The sequence below is a fragment of the Crocodylus siamensis genome, chromosome 5, assembly GCF_052110815.1.
Source record: "Crocodylus siamensis isolate JL-2025a chromosome 5, ASM5211081v1, whole genome shotgun sequence".
NCBI classification, from domain to species: Eukaryota; Metazoa; Chordata; order Crocodylia; family Crocodylidae; genus Crocodylus; species Crocodylus siamensis.
Window position 1 is genome coordinate 49,673,443 of NC_143399.1, and position 20,934 is coordinate 49,694,376.

Sequence of the window (20,934 nt, forward strand, 5' to 3'; positions counted from 1 at the left end):
GGATCGCTGCCCCATCCTATGATGAGGCAGGAGGCGGCTACCTGGCTTATTCCCTTAGCTTAGAGCCTGGGGGAAGCTGGAGACGGAAGGCGCGGGGAGACCGGTGTTTGTGGAGACCGGTTGCAAGAGCCGGCAAAGGCTGTGAGTGGCAGCAGCACGGCCGTGTCTTTTCTTCCTGGGGCCGCCACAGTGAGGCTAGTCAGGCCCCCCAGCCAGCCATCCCCGCAGGGCAGCACCAACAGCCTCCCGCCGACCGTTGGGTCTAACGTCGCGTACCCAACCGCTGTGCGCCCCCGCGCGCCGCCCCGCCCCCTGCACTCCGCGCCTGCGCGCGCCGCTCCTGGCCAGGGGCATTTGTGCGCAGGCGCCGCCACTGCCCTGCTCCTGCACCCTCCTTCCCGTGCGTGCGCGCGTGTGTATGTGTGTGCGCGGCTCTTCTCTTCTCTCTTCTTCCCCCCACCTCCCCGTCCGCTCTAAGCTGCGCCGCGGCGGGATGCGGAGACCCCGCGCCGGCTGAGCGGCCGCAGCTGGTCCTGCCTTGCCTTGCCCTGCCCGCGCCGCAGGTGAGCGTGGCCGGGCGGGGAGCGCGCGTGGGCCGCTGCCCGCTCCCCGGTGCACCGCTGCTGGCATTGTCCGGCGCCCCACTCCGGGCCCGGCTGCGGATTGGAGGCGCGCGGTGCCTCCCAGATCCGGGGAGGTCCCGAGCCCGCGGCGCTGCCGACGGAGCAGGGTCCCCGCAGCCTGTGGGTCGGGGGGCGCGGGCCGGGCCGGGCGCGGGGCCAACATGGAGCGGCGCGCGGGGCTGAAGTTGGGCGCCTCGCCCCTGCCGGAGGCTGTGGGAACGGGTCGGGGTCGGGGCCTGAGCGGGACCTGCTGCTCGCGCCCGGCTGGTCGGTCGGGGGGCCGCGGCGTGCGCGTGTGGGACGGGCCCGAGCGCCCCGGGGGCTCTGATGAAGCTGGTGTAGAGCAGAGCCAGCCCCGAGGAAGCTGCCAGCGGGAGCCTTCAGCTGCCGGGCCGGGCGGGGGAGGACATCCAAGCGATCAGCTGGGCTGTAGCACAGCTCTTGGTTTCGATGGGGCCCGCTGGGAGGGTTTGGAGCGGTGTGCGAGGAGGTGGAAGCTAGCTCGGCCCTAGGAGGGTTCAGGAGTGCAGACTTTGCCCTAGGGAGGGGTGGGCTGGGCTGCCAGCACCACCTTCACCACACACACTGGGCACGAGCTAGTTGTGAAGTAGGGAGGAAACTTTAGCTCACCCGTCCCAGAGTTCACAGCTGGTGATACTATTGCCCTTGCAGCTGGGAACCACTAGAAGACAAACCGGGCCTAGCGGGTAGACATGGGGGCTGTGTAGGCTGGACACAGGATTAGTTAACTGTCTTATTCTGAGACTAGCAACAGCAGTAGGAAACCACATACTGCAAAATGTGCTGTTGGAGACCACTTACTTACTTCCCCCACAGGTAGACCAGTGGATCTTTGTGTGTGTGTAGGTTGTAGCTGTGTTGGTCTAAGGACATGGGCAGGCGAGGTTCTTTGGGTATATCTGATATCTTTTATTTTATCCTAGGTATAAGAGTAATGTTTGTGCTGATAGGAAGCACCTTACCTCCATTTTCCCAGAGAAGTATTACATGGCCTAGAACTCTGTAAAAAAAACAAACAAACAAAAAAAAAAACACCTATTCTATTTTCCTTCTTTTCATGGGCCCGTCCAGTGATTTATTTATTTTTTTCCTGTAAAGTGGACATGTTTTCAATCCTTTTATGTAAAGTAACCTGATCTTGTTTTTTTTTCTTACCACAGAATATTATATATTCATACAACAGTAAGAAAATGATAAAATTAAATAAGTCTCCATCCAGTATTCTTTGGACTGATAATGCATATATGCTGCTTATAAGCTTCAGATTACTGTAGGTATTTAATAATAGTAGGATGTTTGTAATCATCACTCAAAGAGAAGCTGACTGGGGCCTTGATTCTGTAAGTTAATGTGCTCCACAGTGATACAAGAAGCTGCTCACATGGTTCAGACTGAAGTGTCAGTGTGTAATGGAGAAGTTGTAGCGTCAGTGCATATTGCAGAAGTTGATATTGCTTGGTCTTTCCAGGGGTACTCCCCTGGCTTTGAAGACTGGCAGTTTCTCTGATAAATGCTGCATTTATGTGATATTTTATTTAAATATGGCATTTTGGTTCTGAGAGGGAAATCACTTGGCTATGCAAAGAGGCCTTGGAAGGTAAAATAATTTTGCATCCACATATGTGGGCTGGTACTTTATGGATGCAGACACACAATGTGATTACTAGGGGATAATTTAACCTGGAGATTTTACTTAGTGGTGAGAAGTGGGCATCTGACCAGCTGGCTGCTTTCATTGTGTGCTGCCCCTTAAAGTGCTTGGCCCTTAGGCAGTGAGGGCTAGTTTTCACTGAGCAAGTGTTTAGTCAATCCCATGATGGGTAAGGTAACAGGCAGTGGCACACTGGTTTAGTTTACACTGATATATAGTTGGTCCTCACTTTCTGCAAAGTAACTTTACTCCAGAGTGGAATGACTTACACTGATATAAGACTATTTTGATGTCTGTGCAACTGTTATGCAAAGTAAAGCCAGCTTATTCTAGTCTTCTGCCAGGACTGTCTCTTAGGTTTGCAGAAGCACCGTCCAGTGAAGTGGTTTTCATACTGTTGTGTGGAACCCTGGGGTTCTGCAGAAGGCCATCAGGAGGTCCATGATGAGACTGGGGGTAATGGTGAAGCAGTCTGGGAGGCAGTGTGCTGCCATTGTGGGGCTGGGTGGCTTGGCGCCTAGTCCATGTCAGTATTTAGCATGGGGGTAGGGGGTTCCATGGCAGAAGTGATATGAAAGGGTTCTGTGACTTTAAGCAGTTGGAAAGTCACTGCTGTAGTGACATTAGTGTTTGCCTAAGTGCCCTCCTTACGGGGACTGATTTAAAGCTTATTCTACACTGGAATACTAAAGTGCCACAGCATGTGTGAGAGAGATACCTATAGGTGAGAGATGTAGACCAGCCACTTGGAGTTTGGTTTATACCTTTAATGCTGACTCTTAGTGTTGCAACCTCAGATGTTGACAGACAGTGTTTTGAGCCTCAAAGAAGAAACGGAGGCTAGAATCATAGAAAATTAGGTTTGGAAGGAACCTCAGAAGGTCATCTAGTCCAGTGTTTCTCAACCCATGTATCATGACCCAAACGTGGGTCACAAGAAGATTTTAAAGAGTTATCTGGAGGTCTGAGGGAAATGCTGCAAGGCTGCATGGAGCAGGGCAGCATAAAGCAGCAGGAGAAGGGAGGTAGGGGTCTGGATGCAGCAGCTGGAAGGGAAGAGGGGGGGAAAGAGACTGTGGGTGAGAGACTGGGAGGCTGTGGCTCACAGCAAGCTGATAGTTATGCTAATAGATCCCAGTGTGAAAAAAATCTGAGAACCACTGATCTAGTCCAACCTCCTGCTCAAAGCAGGACCATCCCTAACTAGATCATCCCAGCCAAAGCTTTGTCTAGTTGGGCCTTAAACTTCCAAGGATGGAGCTTCTAGCACCTCTCTAGGTAACCTGTTCCAGTGTTTTACTACCCTTCTCATGAGAAAATTCTTCCTAATATCCAACCTAAACTTCCGTTGCTGCAACTTGAGACTGTTGCACCTTGTCCTGTCATCTGCCACCACTGAGAACAGTCTAGCTCCATCTTTTGAACCCCCCTTCAGGTAGTCGAAGGCTGCTATTAAATCCCCTCTGTCTTGTCTTATGTAGACTAAATAAGCCCAGTTCCCTCAGCCTGTCCTTAGAAGTCATGCCCCCTTGCCGTTTTTGTTGCCCTCCGCTGGACCCTCTCCAACTTGTCCACATCCTTTCTGTAGTGGGGCCCCCCAAAACTGAACACAGTACTCCAGATGTGGCCTCACTAATGCTGAATAGAGGGGAATAATTACTTCCCTTGACCTCCTGGCAGCACACCTACCAATGCAACCTAGTATGCCATTACCCTTCTTGGCAACAAGGGCACACTCCTGGCTCATTCAGCTTACTGTCCACTGTAACCCTCAAGTCCTTTTCTGCAGAGCTGGTGCCCTGCCAGTCAACCCCTAGCCTGTACTGGTACTTGGGATTCTTCCCTCCTAAGTGCAGGACTTTGCACTTGTCCTTGTTAAATCTCATGAGATTCCTTTTGGCCCAATCCTCCAATTTGTCTAAGTCACTCTGAATCCTGGCCCTACCCTCCAGCGTTTCTACTATTCCTCCCAGCTTGGTGTCATCTGCAAACTTGCTGAGGGGGTACACTCCATGCCATCTTCCAGGTCACTGATGAAGATGTAGCACAAAACCACCCCCAGGACTGTCCTCTGTGACACTCCACTTGATACCGGCTGTCAGCTAGACATTAAGTTATCTTCTGGGAACATATTTTTGGGAGTTGCCTCAGTACAGGCAACCCCTGCTTAATGCTCTTAATTGGTTCTGGAAAACCGAGCGTTAAGGGAAACCGTGCTAAGCAAAACGCATTTCCCCATAGGGTTTAATGTAAATAAAAGTAATTGGCTACTTCTGGTTCTTGCTGGAGCTTCTCACCATCGCTGCTGCCTCTCTCCACCCCTCTGCCTGCCTGCCTGCTGGCCACTCCGGCCCCACGTGCCAGCCCAGGCCCCGTGCTCCTGCTGGCTTCAGCTCTATGGGGCCCCACACTCATGCTTCTCCCTGCTGCCGCTTCTCCCCACCCTGCCACCTACCAGCTACGCTAGCACCATGTGCTAGCCGAGGCCTGTGCTCCTGCTGCCCTGGCCCTGCGGCACCAGTGCGGGCCCTGAGTTCATGCCTGCCCACCCACTCGCTGCCATTCACCGCTTCTTGCTACTGTTGCTGTTTGGCTGAGCGCTATAATGAAACTGGCTCAGCACCGAGTAAAACAAGGTATGAATTTTAAATGAGTGCTATTGCGCTAATTGGAACCGCGGTAAGCGGGGACTGCCTGTACGTTCTTGGTTCCCATCGGTTTCTGTGTTCCTGTCTACCTCCACTTGCTAAAAAACAAATTCATGTTTAGTTTATTTTAAAAATCAATATTGGAATACTTTTGTTTTCTTAGCTTTGTGATTTAGTTTGTAAGCTAATGATAGAAAGTATTTACCAAGTGATTTCCCCCAAGTTCTAGTTTGATATTTTTTCTCAATATGCAAGAAGCTAAAACATGACAAAACATTACAATACTTTCAGAATGACTGTTTCGGTGACTGTAGTCCTTACAAAACCCTCCCCTGATAAAGATTTTGTGAACTTGGTGCTAGTAGTGGGCATGAATGCACAATGGGACATGCACAGAGGGTACTCTAACAGCAGTGACCTTTAATCTCATTTTTCTTTAAAAAATTAGTTAAGTTTGTTTTTTAAACATGCCTTTAGGACTTCTACTTTTTTCCTGTGTTAATGTTTCACTTGACATGCTTTCGGACATTGTCAAATGTTTGAGTTGATAATGATTAAGCTCTTCCTACAACCATTGTTTTTCCAAAATTAATTCTTAAAAAATATTTGGAACCAAGTCTGTGTCCTATTGATTTCAATGGAACCATGATTTGGTCTTTGATTTTGTGCATTCTCAGAACTTTGAGTAACTTAGATTCCTGTTTTTAATTCAGTAAACAAAACTGAATTGAGAACTTTGCTTTACGGGTGGGGAACAATCCAATTACTTGCCTTTACGCTGAATGAATCATACACATGGTATATTTCATTGCAAAAACAGGATGTGTATTTGTTTTGAGAGGATCTTTTGAAAAGTCCTGTATGTACAAGGATAAAAGACCAAGTAATTTTGAGAATATATTTAAAAATGCCTTTCCAACATATTTGGAAAGACTAGTAAGTTTTAGAAGTCTGGGAGCAACAATAATTGCTTCAGCAGAATCAATCAAATATAGTGTTTTGGAAATGATGGAAAGTCGCATTATGGAGGAACAATTGAAGTGGCATTATGAAGTGGTTTGTATGTTTTTGTTTTTATGGTCCTTCCTTGTAACTTGAAGAAAAACAAAGCAAACCTAGGGACATCTTCATGTTTTCAGAATCTTTACTTCACCCTGGCAAGTAATATGGAGTTTATTCCTCAGAAAATCAGAAGCAGATTTAAATATGCTTTATTAGGGATGAGATTTAAAATGGTAATCCTGAAAATTATTATAAAGTTTTATGTCCTTGCACACTGGAAAAAATATAAAATTAGAACTTGGGAAATAATTTGAAAAATAGTTTCTACCAAGCTCACAAACAAACAGGTTTCAAGCAAAGAAAACAAATATTCCAACAGCAATTTAAAAATATTTTTTGTTTTGTCATAAGCGGAAACGTGGAATAAATATTAGTTGGATAATACATTTGTTGTTGAATTTGATACTTTATATTGGTCCTCCTTCAGTCCTTTGAGCAAAAACTTTCCAGGTGAATTAACCTTGCAAACATTAGACTTTAGTGTAAAGCAGTATGTCTTGAATGGTTTTCCTTATTTTTTCCCCCATGTCCATGTGCTCATTCTGATCCCTGAATGAAGGTGAATCTATGGCTCCTGGCTTGTATTTGACTAATTCAATCCATTCAGTGCCTTTCACACTCTGAAGAAAATTATGGAAACTTGGTGGGTCAAATTTGTATATTGTTTCTAAGATCAGCGTTGTATTCAGTGTAGGAGAGTTCAGCATAATTACTCAAATTGGGTATGTGGCTTTGGGAACTCACTTATTTACTAAGGCAAATAACTGCCATGTTAGCCCTTGTTCAGTTGTTACTTTTATTATGTTTGTCCAATGTAATTAATAATATAAGTTACAGAAAATGTCACAGGTATGATGATTTAGTCAGTAATGTGGTTAAAAAAAAGTCATGATATAAATAAATCTCCTGGTATAAATTGGAAAGAGAAACTGGTGACTCTCCACTTCTGTGTGCTAACTTCTGTGTGCTAAGTGTGGTTGGCAATTAATAAGTGCTACATATAGGTTTTCTGAGGCTGTAATGAATAAGGTAACTTCTGAACTCAGAACTGTACTGTTAAAAAAGCACATGATTCAATATATTATGTTTTTATTTCTTCCTATTTTTTCCCTCTTGCAGTTGTTAGCTGTTTAAATCAAAAGTGAAAAATGTGAGGGTAAATCAAATGCAGACAATGAGTATATTAGGATGAAATTGGGTTTGGTAAGCTGGCCAGTTGACTAGTTGAATAATAGACAGTCAGTTGGTATCATTTGACTGACTGCAGTCCAAAACTGTCAAATATTCTATTAAGGCAAGAATACTGTTGTGTAGGTGGTGGCCTACCTTTTTTTATTGCATCATAGTGTCATATGTTGGTAAGGGCAGGTGTAAGGCCTCCTTTCCTTTTAGATTCTGCACAGGTTTGTGATGTACTGACATCTCTGTAATCTGTCTCTGGGCTGCAGGGTCTAGAGAGAGATTGTGTCTGGCACATGAGTTTGATTAAAGTTGTACGGCCATAGCACTTAAGGGGCAGGTCTGAATTATCAAGGGAAGTCTGAGGAGAACCAGAGTCCAGGAGATCTGGCTGTAATTCAAGGAGACCCTTCTAAGAGCTTAGGAGCAAGCTATCCCAATGCAGCAGAAGAATGGAAAGTGCAACAGGAGGCTAGCCTGGCTAGACAACAATCTAATGACTTGAAACTCAAAAGGAATCCTATAAGAAATGGAAACTTAGTTATAGTACTAAGGAAAAGTATGAGCGTGGCACGGGGTCATGCAGGGAGAAAAAGGCATAATTTGTTGATGCAGCGGACAAGGCACATAAAAAAACAATAAAAAGGATTGTACAAATATGTCAAAAGTAAGAGGAAGACCAGAGAAACCTAAGTCCTTTAGGGAATGTAGAAGGCAATGTAGTTACAGGTAAATGCAGAAAAGGCTGAAATACAGTACTTATGCAAATGTAAGATGACTCCCAATAATTAAGTTTTGTATATGGAAAACTTGTAAATTTGTTATAATTTTCCAGGTATAGGATCTAATTATTGGAGGATTGCCTTGAATTTGTCCCCCTCCCTCTGCTACAGCAGGGAAAATAAATTTGGTGTGGGGTGAAAGCTGCCTTTTCCCTCTGCTCTGTCTCCCCCCCCCCCCCCCCCCCCCCGATTTCTTCCTCCTGCATCCCTTTCTCACCCCTACCCCTTACTGTCAGACCCTACTCCCCTTGATCACATGGAAGTGAGGGGCAAAGTTGAAAGCACTGACTTGGAAATAAACATGGCTGTAGAGGGTACTTGGAGATTTGGTTCATCCAGAATTGACTCACTTTTTTTAAACTGTTGGAGGTTTTAGCACAGGTACTATATAAGTACACATTTTAAGCAGCACTTTTGTACCTTCTTATAGATAATACAAACTAATATTTTTACAAAAAAAAGGGTCTCTGTCTCCCCAAGTATCACTCCACAAAGAAAACCTTAACCCAGGCAATTATTTCAGGCGGAGGGCCACTTAGTGAGTTCCGGCACGCCATTGAGGGCTGCATGACAGGCAGCCAGGGGCAGATAACTATTAATTTTCTAAATTATTTTAGGGGCCTCACGGGCCGGGTAGAATGGCCTGGTGGGCCGCATTTTGCCCACCCCTGCCATAACCCATTACAAAACCCGCCCTCGCATGCCCATACGAAGGCTGGCCACCTGAATCCCTTACAATATTTGCATCATGTGCTACACGCAAACAACTTTTAGTCTTTTTAGACCAGGCAACTGTTTCCTTTTACTCCCATCCCGCTTGTGGGTAAACTATTCATTATTATTAATCTAAAGCCAGAAGGATCATGATTTACCATATAGTTTATTGGACCGGGCCCCTGCAGAATCAACAGTATTTAAAGCCATGGTGACCCCATAGCCAACGCTGCTCAGTATGTGTATGTTCCACATACTCCCCACGAAGGAGCCATGTGCTAATTAGCTCCCTTCACTCGTGACTGGAACTAGGTGTTCTTGTCACGAGTCCTGAGATCCTCAAAATGTATATGTAGGGCAACCCGGTCCAGCTTCCCCTCATAGAAGGCAGGGCCACACTTATCATTGCTGCTCCTCTCAGCCTGGCACCTGAGGGGTTCTGGGTGAACTGTTTGGGGCTCTGTTTGGTGATGTTTGCCTGACATTTAAAGCTGGTGAAGCAACAGGAATCATTAGAAATGGGCAAGAAAGGCACAGCTCAGCTGTGGTAGTGAAGAGGAAGTCAAAATGTTTTTATTGTAGTGCCTCACCATGACTCTAAGAAGAGTTGATATTGAGGGGATTTGAGCACAGTGGATCCTACTTTATATTTTAAACAGGTGTGTTGCTCTAATGATATGTTCTCCACAGGAGGTTTATATTGAGCAGATTCTTTTTGGTATTGAGTGGTAGAACTGAAGCGTGCTCTATCCACTCCATGCATTGACCTGGTATTGCAGTGCTTCCAGGACCGGTGCAAAAAAAAAAAAAAAAGGTAAATTCCCATCAGCATGGGCTGTCCTGATCTGTCCTTGTGCTAGGTTTCCATCAGCATTTTTGGTGGTAGGTGAGGGTGTCAGAGCTTGTTCTGGTCTATCTGAGTACTGATCTGGTACTACAGTACCTCCAGGCCCAGTGCTTATTTCCTCCTGGGGGGAGCAACTGCCTGCTTTTAAGGGCCACACATGCACAAAAAAATCCCATCAGTGTATTTGCCCAATATGGGCCATGTGTTTTATAGTCATGATTAGTGTTGGCTGCATTTAATCAGTTTCATAGTAGGTTTCCATTCCTAAGCACATACTGCTTTTGCAAGCAGTTTAATCATAGACAACGTATTTAATGAGGTTTCATAGATGTTAGGATTTTAAGGAACCTCAATAGGTCATTGAGTCCGACCACCTGCATACACAGGAAAGAGTGCTGGGTTCAGATGACCCCAGCCAGATGCCCATCCAACCTCCTCTTGAAGACCCCCAGGGTAGGAGAGAGTACCACTTCCCTTGGGAGCCCATTCCACACCTTGGCCACTCTAACTGTGAAGAAGTTCCTCCTAATGTCCAGTTTAAATCTGCTCTCTGCTAGCTTATGGCCACTATTTCTTGTGACCCCCAGGGGTGCCTTGGTGAGTAGAGCATCACCAATTCCCTTCTGAACCCCCATCATAAATTTATAGGCAGCCACAAGGTCGCCTCTCAGCCTTCTCTTGTGGAGGCTGAAGAGGTCCAGGTGCCCTAATCTCTCCTCGTAGGGCTTGGCCTGCAAGCCCTTAACCATATGAGTGACCCTTCTCTGGACCCTCTCCAGTTATCCACATCCCTCTTGAAGTGTGGTGCCCAAAACTGCATGCAGTATTCCAACTGCGGTCTGACCAGAGCCCAATAGAGGGGAAGTATCACCTCCTTGGTTCTGTTTGTCATGCATCTGCTGATGCATGACAAAGTGCAGTTAGCTTTTCTGATGACTTCGTCACACTGACTCATGTTCATCTTGGAGTCCGCTAGGACTCCAAGATCCCTTTCTGCTTCTGTGCTACAGAGCAGGTCATTTCCTAGGCACTAGTTGTGCTGGACATTTTTCCTCCCTAGGTGCAGCACTTTGCATTTCTCCTTGTTAAATTGCATTCTGTTGTTTTCTGCCCATTTGTCCAACCTGTCCAGGTCTGCCTGTAGTTGTTCCCTGCCCTCCGGTGCGTCCACTTCTTCCCACAGTTTTGTATCATCCGCAATCTCGGACAGAGTACGCTTCACTCCCTTGTCCAAGTCACTGATGAAGACATTGAAGAGCATCGGTTCAAGGACCGAGCCCTGCGGGACCCCACTGCCTATGTCCTTCCAGGTTGATACCGACCCATCCACTACCACTCTCTGGGTGTGACCCTCTAGCCAATTTGCCACCTGCCGGACTGTGTAATCATCCAAGTCACAGCCTCTTAACTTGTTCACCAATGTGGGGTGGGATACCGTATCAAAGGCCTTCCTGAATCCTAAGTAAACGATATCAACCCCTACTCCTGTGTCGGTGTTTTGTAACCTGGTCATAAAAGAGATTAGACTAGTCAGGCATGATCTACCTGCTATGAACCTGTGCTGGTTTCCCCTCAGCATAATTTTTCCTGCTGGGCTCTTTCATATATGAGCCTTAATAATCTTTCCTTGTATATGAATGTAAGATGAGGAGCTTCCCCTAAGCATTTGGGGTGGGGAGGAAAACTGCATCTTGTATTCAATTAAGTGTGGTATTTAATGTCCTTTTTTACTTTTATCCTTCATAAATAGGGGCAGCTACCAGATGACCAGTGCAATTGACAGCAAAGATATGGAAGAAGACAAACAGTGTAGAGTAGTAGAAGAACAGGTTAGGGAAGGGGTAGACGATGTTTTTTGGCTGGAGTGCCGAAAACCCTCACAATGCCTACCTTGGAAGGTGCTGGAGTGCCAGCGTGCCAGAAAAACAAAATGAGGGCAGGGGATGCATGCATGATGCCCTACTTGTGCCCCTGTCCCCCCAGACCTGTTTATGACCCTTGCCCCCCACCCAAAGCCCCTGCCCCCCAGCCAGGGCTCTGTAGCTGTCAGCAGCTACCCAGAATCTGGGCCAGCTGCAAACATCTGCTGCCTCTCTGCCTTAGCCCTGACCCCAACTGCATCCCACACCTGGCCCTGGGCTCTGAGGAGGCAGCACATACCAGCAGTGTTCCCCACTGTGGTGCCCTTGATGCTTTTGCACAGCAGCATTGGAACCTGGTGCAGCAGTGCACAGTGGTGGGTGCAGAAAGCTGCTTGCTGCCCTGCCATACTTCCCCTCTGTGCACAGGAGCAGTGTGGGCAGAAGCACAGGTTGTGCCTCTTGCTGCTGCCCCTGCCTGCAGGGAAAGTGTGGCAGGGCAGCAGGGAGCTTGGAGCAGGCAGCTTTCTGCACCCCCTGCTGTGTCCTGCTGCACCGGGTTCTAATGCTGCTTTGCAGAAGTGGCGAGGGCAGCACAGCGGGGAGCACTGTCAGTATGTTGCTTCCTTGGGGCTGGGGCCATGACAGAGGCAGCAGATGTTTGCAGCTGGCCCAGGTTCTGGGTAGCTGCTGATGGCCACGGAGCCCGGGCTGTTTGCAGCAGGGCTTCCATGGGAGCAGCCCAGGCTCCATGGCTATCAGCAGCTACCCAGAGCTGGGACCAGCTGCAGCCAGGAAGCTACAAATGGTTGCTGCCCTCCCAGCCCTGGGCTCTGGGAAGGCAGCAGGTGCCAGTTGGGGCCGGGGAGGCATCTCAGCTGCCTGCTAGGAGCAGCTGTCCCAGGGGTGGGTAGTTTATTTCAGGTGGAGGGCTGCTTACCCAGTTTTTCCAAGCTGTCGAGGGTCACACGGGTAGCCCTGCCCCTTGACAGGTGCCCTGCCCCCTGGTCACCATCTTTGGACCAATGTCTTGGGGCCAGTGCCGGTGGGGCCCAGAGCGGGGTGCAGGCTGGCAGGGGTCTGTGAAGCCGGGTTGGGCTGCATTAGTAGTGAGAGTGGGGAACTGGCCTGGCTCCATAGAGCCCCTGTTGCCTGGGACCCCTGTACTCCTGCCACCCTGCTCTGGGCCTTGCTGATGCTGGCCCTGGGACACTGGTGTGGGCCTCATGCACCCATTCACTCCCAGTGCCCCTCTAGCCCTGTGGTACAGGCCAGGGGGCAGCATACAGCCCCAACCCCCAGCTCCATGGTAGAGAAGAAGCTGGTGCTCAGTGCGTGTAAAAGCAGCCCCTCCCCCACCCCGTGGCCTGTGCTGCCTGGTGCAGCCACTTGCAGCCCATGTGGGGCTGTCCTGAGCAGGCACAGGTAGCCTCACGCGGGCTGCAAGCAGCTGCAGTGTGGGGTGCCGGGCACAGGGTAGGGGAGGGGCCGCTTTTCCTGGATTCAGCATCAGCTTGTAACCTGCTGCCAGCCTGGGCCCGTGCTGGTTCTGGGCTTGCCCGTTCTGGTTGAACTGTGGCAGCAGCAGCTGTGGCCCCCCCACTTGCCACCACCACCTCTGGGCTGCCCAGTGAGTAAGCTCCAGGTGGGCGGCAGCAGCAGCAAACACTGCCCACTATGTGGTGGTGGCAGCTCTGGCTTTGGTACAGGGCACACTGTGGGGACTGAAGATACAGCTGCATACTCTGGGTCAGAGATGAAACTTGATTTTGCTGCATGTTCTGGGTCAGAGCCACTGCAGCTTCCTTATGCCCTAGGCCAGATTCCTTTCCTGTGGTTTGGATCTGGCCTGGGGCACAACATGAGTTTGATACCATTGTGCTATGGCAGGGGTCAGCATCCCCCAGCATGCATGCCGAGCATCTGCTGCCAGCCATGGCAGGTTGCTCCCAGCCGGCAGGCAGCTGCTGCTCCCAGCCCAGGCTGCTCCCAGCAGGCAGCTGAGAGGCTGCAAGCCCTGCTGCAAGCAGATCAGGCTCTGTGGGCTGGCTGCAGCTGGGAGGCTGCAAACAGCTGCTCCAGGTTCCGGTCTGTCGGCACTCAGAACCCACAAGGTAGACACTGTTTTTTTTCAGCACTCCAGCCAAAAAAACGTCGCCTATCCCTGCACTACAGAATGAAATGGCAACTTCGTTGTAGTGCTGCATTTAGTAGCATTACAGATAGTGTGACGGGGGTCTCTTGGCTCCCCAGGAACCCCTGTGAGCCCCTCTGCCTTCAGCTTTCTGGTTCCAGCAGTCAAGATGAGGAGCAGAGCTTCAGCTCTGGGGTGGTAGGTTGTTGGTGAGGGTGCTGGGTTTGCTGCAGGCTGCCATTGTGCTCCCTAATCACCCTTCCCTCAATGGGAGGTGGCAAGTTGTCAGCAAGCTACAGCCCCTGGTGGTGGCAGGGAAGCAGAACTTCAGGGCCTCCTATTGTGCCTCCTGGCTGGGAGCGTGCTGCTCCCTGCTATTGTTGCAGTTACGAGTTAGCTGACTAGACTTTGAGGCTTGACATCTACCTGATACAGGCCAGAATGAATTCCTGCATCTTTCTGATTTTCATCTGAGATCATGTGAAACTTTAGAATGCGTACTCTTCTAGCTCGTATATCAGCCATAAACGGTGCAGGTTTGCTTTCTGATCTAGAGTAAGGTGCTGCATGTCCACATATAGTAACTAATCAATTCCCACATAAGTTTGAGCGGTGCTACAGTATGTTTGTAGCCTTGCAGGCTATACCAGTGACAGTATCCTGTAGGAATACCAGGTTTTCAGTGTCTCCTCCAAGCCCTTTAACTGCGGTAGAGCAGCAGACTTTCCCTCACTGCTTTTTCTTTTCTTACAACGTCATATTTGCTCATGAGTGGAGGGGAACTGAGTGTTCTAGTAGATTGATATTATTTCTGAAGCATAATTAAAATTATAGTGTAGTGCTCTATTGGGGAGGGTGTCTATTTTTGGGAGAATTAGTAGAAGTTATATACTAATAGATATATATATATTTTTTTTTAATGTGGTTTTGGCAAATTTGGATCACATATAGCACACCTAACTGGTTTGGTATGCAGTGTTTTGTTTAATGTTATGGGTGTGTTTAAGAAATTATCACTTCATGATGTCTTGAAGGGAACATTTGTTGTCAGTCACTTTGGATTTTGATTAATATTCACTCTTGCACCAAAAAGTTGTTTCTACTTCTTGAATACAACTTGCATGTTGTTGGACTCTAGACATTCACTTCTTTTTTTCGGGGTATTGGGTTTTTAAGACGAGGTATGGTATTGGGATCATGATTTAATACCAAACTTTCCCATATATACCATGTACCTTTTCCACCCAGAATTGGCCTCCTCAAATTAGGGTGCTTGTTTTAAGTAGTGAATCTGTTTTTGTTGCTGGAAAAGAAGAATGTTTGGAGATGCTGTGAATGCCACGCAGCTGCTAAGATGCCCATTGCTTGAGTTTGGTTAAGCAAGCTGAAGGGGTGTCATCCTGTATTTTTAACCCTCTCACAGCTGTAGCTACTGTATTTACTTAAATTTAAGACAACCCTTCAACTGTTAGATACTAGATATGGAAAATTTATACATTTGTTGTAACTTTTCATGTTTAGAATCTAGGTATTGATGTGTCCTTCTAAATTTATCCCCCCCCCACCACTGCCACAGGGAAAATAGTGGCAGGGAAAGCAGTAGCTGGGGGGCAGGAAGCCTGCCCCATGCTGCTTGTTGCCCCTGCTACCCCCATGCTTTCCCCTTCCTGCCCTTTGGTGCTCCTCCCCAATTCCCCAGCCTCTTACCTTTGCAGCCGCTCTGGCTCTGCTTGGGGCAAGGAGCATGAGGATAGGCCAGGCAGTAGTAGTAGCTCCAGCTTGTAGCCCTGGGTCTGGGTCAGAGTTGGAGCCAGAGCTGCAGCAGCTCCCCAGCCCACTCTCTGTGCACTCCTTCTTTGTGCTTCCTCTGCACTCCACATCTGTTTCCTTGTATTCTCCCTCCCTTGCTCCACATATCCTTTCCCCTTGCCTCCTTCCCTCACTTCTCTCTGCACTGTGTGCCCCCTTCCCTTCCCTTCTCCACTCCACACATCTCCCTTATCTGCTGCATGAGCCACTCTGGCCCTGCCTATATCCACAGGAGCTGCTTTCCTGGCCTGTTCTCAGATCTAGGGTGATGGTTTTTACCCCCATTCAGCATGGGGGTGGGGGGAACCCTCATCTTAGATTTGAGTAAATTTCATATTGGCTGAGCATTGTAGCTTGTGCCTGAAGCAGCAAATATGCTCCTGGAAGCATCTTGATGAGGCATGTAATACGGGAACTACGTTTTAGAGGAACTTGTATGAAGAACTACTTACAGTAAAGAACTAACAGCCTTGCTACAGCCCTTGCAAGGGCCTGGAAGTCCCTTGCAGCACGAAGTTCCTTCTGCTTTATCTAAACTGTCTCCTCGGATGCCACACTTTATGGGCACTCTTATTTCCAGGAGGACTTGCTCTGTCTCACAGTTTGGAGGAATTTCTTTTTCTATATTCTGCTTTTCAAAAACCAGGTGTGAGTTGTATTTGGGGGGGTGTTGTATGTGATTAAAGTCTATTCCTCTCCAGAAGTGTTCAAAAGTAGAGTTTGGCAGAACTATGTCTAGTAAAGATTTCTTTTTCTTCAAACTTAATTTACTTTGGGCCTTTCTCAAAACATTTTGATAATCTCAAAAGTTGAAGATGAGACTTAATTTTCCAGTTTTCTGTTTTTTTTTCTTTTTTTTAACTGTTGCCCATTTCAGTCACGTGGTGTTGCAAAAACACACTTTTTGAAAATATTCCTTTTAAAAAAAGTTTCAATCTCTTATTTATCTTTCTATGAAAAGGTTTTTCAAATGATATGCTGGGTAGTATAAATGCCAATCACTAATTATATGCATTTGGCTATGAGAAATTTGCTATTTCTCTGCATATAATTCTTTAACTTTCTGCCTCTTATAGTTTAAGCCAGAGAGCTATGAAAACTGTCCGTATGAGCTTTTTTAATTAATAAAGCAACAATTTCACTCCAAAATACTCGTTCTACTCTTATTTGCTTTGTCTGCTATGGATTTTTGGGAAGACGTGTTCTTTTTTTTCCCTACAAGAGGTGGTAAAAAAGCCTCTGCTCTGTGTGCAAAATAAAACCCAATGTCATCTAAAGAATTTGCTATTTCTTATCATCAATAAGATGAAATTATTTAATATTTTTGCATCATGAACTCTGCTGGGCTGTCCAGTGTTTTCATTCTTGAGCATGATATCAGTTAAGAGTTTGAATCTTCTGCATTTTATATATTGGCAAAAAGTCCTAATTTATAAAGGAACACCAGCAAAAATGTACTTTACCAGTACAGTGTAACCTCACAAATCCGGATGCTAAAAATCTGGAATTATCAAAAATCCGGCACTCCCACTCTGGGACCAGCTGCTGCTTTTCCTCCCCTGCCCTCCCAGATGCTCAGGGAGAAGCTTGCATGGGCCGTTTGCTGCCATCATTCACCACCCTGCACCAACACTCTGCATTCATCTGTTGCTCTGGGAGCAACCGCTGCTACCCTCCTGCCCCACTGTGACTGGCCTCTGTGCCATTTTCAGTATTCCAGCAAGTGCTCAGTCCCGAGCGAGCTGGATTTATGAGGTTATACTGTATAGGTTTTTACTTGAGGAATTTGTGTAAGTACTATATTTTCTTGCATGTAGCATCTACCTTTTTCCCAAAAGCTTGCTGCTAGAAATTGAAGTGCATACTATATGTAAGGATATAGCGGTTTTTGCTGTCAGGGAAGAGCAAAAGTGAAGTCTATACAATCTAGAAGGGGGCAGAACAATGAGCAGGTTCAGCTTCCTAGCTGTTGCTATTCAGTAGGCATATCAGCATGATATGATGTTTAGGCTAGGGACAGAACTTGCACATAAACCATTTTAAGTTATCCGGAACTGACTTAAAACCTGTAACAGAACAGAAGCTCAGTGCACATCAACTAGTTTCAGAATGAGCAAAACTGGTTTAAGGGAAACCTGGTTGAATGTAGTATCAGACTTCACTGATTTGGGTCAAGCTGGTTATGGAACTTCTGTCCCAGACCTCTTCCTGATTCAAGTTGTCAGTCCCCCAGTATGCTGGGCTGGCTGATGTGGGGGTAGGGGTAAGAAACCTGGCTGGGGCGAAACAGCCCTGGACAGATTTTTTCCCCCCCCCCACTAGAATGGAGGAGGAGGGCAGGGGCATGGGACAGCAGGATTGCGTTGAGGGGAGGGAGGGGGGTTTAAACAAACTCCCTCCATGGCCCATGAGACTCCAGCTTGGGTCTGTTTGGGGGTGGGAGGGGCTGCCACCTTTCTGCCTTCCTCCATCCTGCTTCCTGCTCCAGCAGAGAGCAGGGGGTGTGGCAGGCAGGGTGAGGCTGGGAAGAAGGGTTTAATCTCCCGTTTCCCCTCTCCCACCAGTATGGGACCCCAGCTAGGGTCTGCCCCATTTTTGTCCCTGCTTTTGGTGCTTGAGCAGTGGGACGTGGCCAGATGTTGGCCCAGGCAGTGCCTCAGATGAAGTGGAGGAGGGGAATTAAACCCTCCTGCCTCCCCTCTTCCCCGCCCCCCCCGCTGTAGCCCTCAATGACCTCCAACAGCAGAGGCTTTGGGGGATGGAAAATCCTGCCCTCTGCTAGTCTCCCAGCTCTGGCACAGGGTAACTAAGATGGGGAGCGAGAAGGCACAGGTCGCTCATTCTTAGCCCCAGCAGAGGAGAACTTGTAAATTGTGAGCATGGGTAGCACTAATCCCTGGAAGGGCTGGAAGCCTTGGCAGGCTCAAGCGAGCAGCTGCTGGGGCCAGGTGCGGAGGGAGGGGTGACCCAGCCAGCAGCCTGTGCCGCCAGCGAGCATGCACTGAAAAAGACTTGAGCACCATCTGGTGCCTGGGGATACTTTGCCAGGACCAGACCAAACCAGTTTCAGGGGCCTGGAGTGGCAGCCTGGAGCAGAGGGGTACCACACTATGGAGCCTAGGGCCGCTGCTGCATGAGAAGCAGGCAGCGCACTTGCTTGCTCCCACCCACGCCACATGGAGCCCCCAGCAGGCCTGTGGCTGCACTGGCCCCCTTGTACCACCTGTCCAGCTGCTTTTCCACATGGCCTGGCAGAGTGGCACCAGAGGCCATGCCTTGCTGCAGTGCCTTAGCTAGCACCTTGCCACCTGCAACCAATCCCATGTGCCTTGACCCTCCCCCTGCCTCTCCTCAGCCAATAGTGCCCTGGCTGGTGAGAGGCCAGCCTCTCCCCCTAACCAGCAGTGCCCTAGCCCTGGCTGGAAGGCTGGAGCTCTGTAAGAGGTCCCTAGTGTTCTGGGGGCAGCAAAGGACTTCAGTTTGCGGGCTGGTGCTCATGCTCTGGGGAGTGACTCCATGTGTAAGAAGTGCATTATTTGGCAAGGGAAGCCATGGCCAAGTGGAATAGTCAGGGCTCTCTGGCCATGTGGACAGGGCATGGGGAAACGTGCAGCAGCGGCTTTGCCCCATCTTGTCCGTACCCATAGGGCAGCACCTCTGGCTAGTGAGTTGGCCCATTTAAAAGTTCTGTGGGGTTAGGCGAGCAGGGGGAAAAGCTGAGCAGACCCCAACTGGGGTCCTGTGCCAGTGGGAGAAGGGAGGCAGCGAGGTTTATTTTCTGCCCCCACTTTGCCTGAGTCTCTGCCTGGATTGGTGTCTGTCAACACCCACAGCTGCTTGGGGGCAGACCTGGCAAGGGCTTTTCCCCTGCCTTCCCCTCTAGACACACCCTGGTTAGGGACTGTGCAGGCCACGGTGTAGGTCTAAACCACTCCCCAATTGATTTCACAGGGCCTTGCCAGGCCCCTCCCCCCAGCTCAGGTTCTCTCCAGCCTTCTGGCCACTCCTGAAGGGAAGGGAGGGCTTGTTCTAGCACCCCCACCCCCTCAGCTTCTACCCTGAGCTACTGCAGGCATATGGCTGCATTTCCAGAATTGAAAATGAATGTCTGTTCACTGGTTTTTCTGTTCATTCTACACAGGTGAGACTAACCTGCAAAGATTGAATCAATTCAGGCTTGGGTTTTTTAAATGTTTGTACTTAGCCTTACTGAGCAGTTGAACAATTAGCTGGAGCTGCTCCAACTCAGCTCACTGTGCTGTAGAGGGGCTGGCTGGGGCACAAGGGTGCTGAAATCCTGGATGCACATGTAAAAACATTCCCAGGAGCAATAAGCTCCAGTGCATTTTATTCTGCCTTTCAAAAACAAGGTGTGTATATTATTCTGGGACAAGTTATATGCAAGAAAATATGGTTTTGGCACCAGAACTTTTACCAATAGGAACAATTCCTTTAGAATTCAAGGGGGTTAGGAAAGGAGAGCTAAACTGATTTAAAACAAAATGGACAAAATTAGAGCCTTGCCTTTCTGCTAAGTTTTCTGACTCTAGTTGTGAAGTAGCTATCAGATATGGAAAGTGTGTAAACTTTTTGGAAGAGAAGCTGAAGGTAGATTCTGTTAATGATATTAAGACTGGAAAATGTATGTATTTTTTTTAAGTTTGAAGTGAGTACACACTGTTTCTATACTTTCAGAGGAAGCCTGCTGATAGATATATCCACCTGTTTTAGAATCTGTATTTCCAGGTAGTTCTTTTTTCAATGTCTGCATGTAGTGACTTGTGTTTTGTGGGTTTAAGTAAAATCCCAGCAAGAACATTGTATGAAGTTTTGAACTGTCTGAACACCATATTATACCACTATCTGGGCCAGATAGCATTTATATAATTTCTTGTGACTATAAACTTAAACTCAGCTTATATGTTGTATATGTGTATATATATGTATGTGTTTTGTATAATATGTATATATAGATCAATATCTCTATCTAGATATTGATACCTTGATGCAACTTTTTTATCTCTATATATAAAAACAAACAAACACAAATATGTATACATCCCAGGCTGTCTTACATTCCATGACTTGTGTTTTACCAGTATTTTTTTTTTTTTACTATTTCTACAGTCAAGTTTATCTTTTCCTGAAACTGATTTTAAGGGTTTTTTTAATGAGGAACCTCATTCATGTTCCCAAAATAAAAACTAACCTGAAAATACAGCACCTTTTTCAGAGAAACTGCAGCTGTGTGATAGTTGGTAGACGATACCTTGATTATTTTATTTATTTATTTTTTTGTTGACAGTTACCTGTTTCTGCATATTAAATAGACTTTCATATTTATGTGCTAGCAATTGCAACTGTAGAAAATTAGTTTTTTTGTGTTCTTGATTTAAGATGCACTGAACGATCTGGAGATGGGAAGAAGCCTAGTTAATGGAAAAAATATTCCACAATCGGTACAGTACATGTCTCCACATGTACACATTCAGAGCAAAGTATTTAGGACCATATTAAGCTGATGCATTCTGGAGGCACTCAACAAATGCCAATGTGTATCTTATAAAATACTGTTGCTTTTGTATATAACTTGGGGATTCAGAGT

The 20,934-nt window shown here is 47.5% G+C and overlaps 1 protein-coding gene across 6 annotated transcripts in view; it reads left to right on the forward strand.

The window, feature by feature from the left end:
* The first annotated feature begins 365 nt into the window (after nucleotides 1-365).
* Nucleotides 366-20,934, forward strand: part of RALGPS2 (Ral GEF with PH domain and SH3 binding motif 2) — a 238,615-nt gene continuing 218,046 nt past the window's right edge. For all 6 annotated transcript variants that reach the window (XM_090047437.1, XM_090047440.1, XM_090047439.1 and 3 more), the window contains exon 1: nucleotides 366-563. The gene's annotated coding sequence lies outside the window, so the exon portion shown is untranslated. The remainder of the gene's footprint in view (nucleotides 564-20,934) is intronic.